This window comes from Mus caroli, chromosome 8, assembly GCF_900094665.2.
Source record: "Mus caroli chromosome 8, CAROLI_EIJ_v1.1, whole genome shotgun sequence".
NCBI classification, from domain to species: domain Eukaryota; kingdom Metazoa; phylum Chordata; class Mammalia; order Rodentia; family Muridae; genus Mus; species Mus caroli.
Window position 1 is genome coordinate 67,086,707 of NC_034577.1, and position 5,112 is coordinate 67,091,818.

The window sequence follows — 5,112 nt, forward strand, 5'->3', positions numbered from 1 at the left end:
GTTACTCCATCCCTGGGCTCGTGATTCTATACCTGGCTGAGGAATGGGTCCATCCACCCATTTCCAAAATTTTAACCCAGAATTTCTCCTGCCTAAAGGAAATACATGGACTGTAACCTCCAACAAGCTTGAAGCAGGCTGAGCCAGACCTCGACTTTGCTGCCACTAAGGAGATTATCTAGGGTGGAGCCTGCCTCCCTAGATCACTCTATTGTTCAGTCACTGTTGCTGCTGCTACCTGCTGGGAGTCGGCCTAGCTATTCTGGAGACTACATCCGATCCTACATGGTCACCTGCTGGGCTCCAAGGATGAATTGGTGGGAATGGACCTCCCCTCTTCCTTTGTAAAGCGTGTCTGCCATTAAATATTAGAACCTTGAGTAGACTAGCTTGTCTTGGTTCCATTTTTTCTTCACCCGCCAAGGTTCCCTCTTCTTTTTCAGCTCCAGGCTGCCTTCCAGGCTCGAACCCGGACATGAGAGCCGCAGGCCGGCCCCAACAATGGACAAAGAGTGGAACAGATAGTGAAGGAAAGGTCATCCAGAGACTGCCCCACATGGGGATCCATCTCACATGCAGACACCAAACACAGAAACTATTGCTGATGCCCAAGTGCTTGCTGACAGGAGCCTGATACAGTTGTTTCCTGAGAGGCTTTGTCAGATCCTGACCAATACAAATGTGTATGCTTGCAGCCAACTGTCCGACTGAATACAAGGATCCCAATGGAGAAGTTAGGGGAAGTACTGAAGGAGCTGAAGGGGTCTTATCCATGGGAGAGGAGGCCCTTAGTCCTGTGAAGGCTTAGGGTGGTGAGTGGGGGGTGGGTGAGCACTCTCATAGAAGCAGGATAAGGGGGGATGGGATAGGGAATTTGCAGAGGGGAAATTGGGAAAGGGGATAACATTTGAAATGTAAACAAATAAAATATCCAACTTAAAAAAAGAAATAGTTAAAACTCAAAGAGAGAGAGAGAGACAGAGAGAAAGCATGCTGAACAGCCATGGTGAGCAAGCCAGTAAGAAGCACTCATCTATGATTTCTACATCAGCTCCTGCTTCCAAGTTCCTGTCCTGTTTGAGTTCCTGTCTTGACTTCCCTCAATGATGGATTATCACCTAGAAGCATAAGCTGAAATAAATCCTTTCCTCCCAAGTTGCTTTTGGACATGGTCTTTCATCACAGCAATGGTAAACCTAAGACAGACAAATAGCAACTCAGATACAGGTTTTTAGTCGTTTCATTTATTTGAGACAAGATCTTACTTACTATGTTGTGCCTGCTGGCCTGGAACTTGTATTAAGCTTAGCTTCAAAATTCCAGGGATCCTACTACCTCTGCTTCCAAAGAATTGGATTTGCAGGTATGAGTCACCATGTCTGGTTTGCTGAACATTATTTTAAAGATTAATTAAAATTATAAAGATAATTAAAACTGTCCATTTTACCCACTTATTGACTACAAACACTCTCTCTGTGTGTATACATATGCTTGTGAACACATATGATCATGCATGTGAAGGCCAGAGGGTGATGTCAGATGTCTTCCTCAGTCACCCTCTATCTCAGTTTTGATACAGGTCTCTTACTGAGCCTGGAACATACTCATGGCTAGTCTGAGTGCTCAGTGAGCCTGTGGTCCTGTGTGTCCCCCTCCCAGCTTTGATATTACAGATGTATCACTGTACCAGTCATTTACATGCGTTCTGGGGGATTGAACTCACATTCTCATGCTTGTCCAGTAAGTGTCTTTCCTACTGAGCCATCTCTCCTGCACCAAAACTTTTCTTTCTTTTTTTAAAGATTTTTTTAATTGGATTTTTCCTTTATGTACATTTCAAATGTTTTCTCCTTTTCTAATTTCCTCACAGAAACCCCCTATCCCACCCCCCCTCCTCCTGCTTCTGTGAGGGTGTGCCCCCCCACCCTCCCACTCACTCCTGCCTCCCCACCCTCACATTCCTCTACACCCAGGCATCTAGCCTTCACAGGACCAAGGGCCTCTTCTCATATCAATACCTGACTAGGCCATCCTCTGCTACAGATGTGGCTGGAGCAATGGGTCCCTCCATGAGTGCTCCTTGGTTGGTAGTTTAGACCCTGAGAGCTCTGATTGGTTGATATTGTTGTTCTTCCTATGGAGTTGCAAACCTCTTCAGCTCCTTCAGTCATTTTCCTAACTCCTCCATTGGGGACCCCGTGATCAATGGTTGGAAGCGAGCATCCACCTCTCTGTATGTATGTCAGGCTCTGGCAAAGCCTCTCAGGAGACAGCTATATCAAGCTTCTGTCAGCATGCACTTCTTGGCATCCACAATAGTATCTGTGTTTGGTGACTGTATATGGGATGGATTGCCACTTTTCTTTTTTAAAGATAGTTTGTCTATGACACTAATTCAGATTCTGAATCAGGCACAGGTTGTGACACTCTCTCTTTTATCTAGCTATTGCCAAGTGTTCTCCAGTTGTTTGACACTCCATGGGAGTAGGTGTTTTTGTATGTTAGTGCCAGATGTACTTTGTCCCTTGCATTGCTCAACAATTTGAATCACAGATGGACTCACAGCCTTCTGTGGAATTACTGCTCTCATTTCTGTGATGAGTGACATATTAGCCAGGAAGAATAATTTCAAGTTATTGTTTTAATAGACCTTTTCCTCAGGCTTAAATAAATCATGACTCCTTTACACAGGTTAGAAGACAGATTTAGACTTAATGGGAGATTGCAACTAAATCTCAGTACAATGCTTGGAAAATTTACCTCCTTTTAATGTCATATTTCTTTCTAAATGGCTGTGATAAGTGGCTTTTATAGAAGGTTCATGAAAGAAGTGGAGTATTTAAAAAAGTTAAGACTTTATGACAGGTTTCAAAAATATCTGAAAGTCAGTATATATGTTCAAGCTTAATAGTTCTATATCATAATACCCCTAATACTTTTCAAGAACCTTTCTTGGCAATTAAAAAATTAACTAATGCTAAAGAGAGATCAAAAGAACTTAAAACCAAATGAAATGTGTCAAGATTATGAGGTATAAGTTGAAAATGAGTATGTGGGCTGAAGAATAAGGGCAGACTCTTTATTTAAAGCTATCTAGAGTTTAGACAATGGGAAGTTTTTGAAGAGGCTGCCTCCCGTCTTCTGCAACCAGGTAAAATCCTGCTCACAATGGCTAGGGATCTCTTGCTGTGGCAAGGTGACCTCTAGAACCATAGAAGATGGGGATAAAGATGGATGAAATTCTGGACCAAGGAAACCTGTTTTCTCAGTGCTCATCCTTCTTCAACTGTTCTCTGGGATTTTTTTTTTCCTGCCCATTTAACCTGCCTCAACCTTTCCTCAGAAAATGGTTGGATAAGAGCAATTCTCAGTCTATACAGAATTTACCCATCTTTTGTTTCTTTTAAAGGGGTTTATGTTTTATGCCTTGTTTCTAATAATTGTGTGCTACTAAGGCCATGTTTTATGTCGGATACCCAAGCATCGATCAATCTGTGAAAAGGCATTTGCATGAGTTTCCTAGGACCCATGGTATACCATGTGGATAGCAGCTAACTATAGGATCAACTTGGTACTGTTTGTTGTTTCAGTACTGGAGATCTAGCCCAGAGTCTTGTATGAGCCAGGCAAGTGCTTTGTCCTGGGAACTAACACACCAAACCCACACTAGTGCAGCTTTCACTAGTAGGATGAGGCCTCACTATGTGTTGTGATGTGTATAAAATAAACTGCATGTCCAGAGAGAGTTGACTGCTCACTCACCTGCTAAACTTTCTATTTAATTGTGAATCACAAGAAACAGTGCATCAGTTAGCTGTCACCAAAATACATGAGTTTTGGAGCTCTCAGTCCTCAGTCTGTAGGTTCCATTGTGCCAGCTCTGTATATGCAGCAAGCACATCCTGATAGGTTGTATGTTGGGGGAAGCTGTAGGCCTCCCAGGGGACAGCAGACACAGCACAAGATACAATAAGACCAGACCAAAAAACTCACATTATGGCTTGGTGAGGCAGCCCAGTAGGAGGAAAAGGGTCCCAAAACAGGCAAAAGAGTCAGAGACTCCCCCATTTCCACTGTTAAACCCCCAAGCCAACTACCATATATTTATAGAAGGCCCAAGGCAGGCCCACATAGGCTCTGCGATTGCTGCTTCAGTCTCCAAGAGCCCCCATGGGCCCTGCTGTTTTTTCCAGGTGTCTTCGACCCCTCTGGTTTCCACAAGTCCTCCTCCCTACTTTCCAGGGTTTTCTCAGAAGGGGGAAGGCAGAGATGGAGACCTCCAACCAGGGCTCTCTCTCCACCCAATACAAGACCTACACATTTTATGTTCTTTCCTGTAGTTTAGTTTTGTATTTCCACAGTTATGTAATTCATAAAAGAGATTTTAGATTCAGAAAACATATAGAAACCACAAAGACTAATAAGGAAGAAAAGCAACCCCCACATATGGCTTCAGCTCTTACCAATGCCAATAGGATTTGTCTTCTATTTAAATGTATAATTATGATAAGAATTTATTGAAATCGAAAAAGCATATTGCAAACAATGACATTTATTTGGTCTTCCTAATAAAATGAAACCAAAGGTTTGGAAAGCAGCATTTCATCAGAATTATTTCCTTTTTGGATCCAGTGTTTAATTCCTAAGCAAAGCCAGCACAACACATGTGGTGCTCAGTTTTCACATGATAATGGATTCTGGAGGCAGGGAGACATGTTAGATATTCCTCTTGATGACTGTGAGGTTTGGGATTCTAATATTTCCCCAAAACAACTGCACCAAAACATGAGCTTCTACAAGTCTGTCTGTCTATCTATCTATCTATCTATCTATCTATCTATCTATCTATCTATCTATCTCCTTGTAGCTTCATTAAGGGGCTCATTTATTTACCCATCTCTTTAGAATGACTTTACCAGTCTTCCTTAAGGAGTAGTCTCCTTCTGGGTGATTGACAATTCCAGTAAGGTTAACTCTTTCTCCCCCCCCCCTTTTTTTATTAGGTATTTTCCTCATTTACATTTCCAATGCTATCCCAAAAGTCCCCCATACCCTCCCCCCCACTCCCCTACCCACCCACTCCCACTTTTTGGCCCTGGCGTTCCCCTGTAT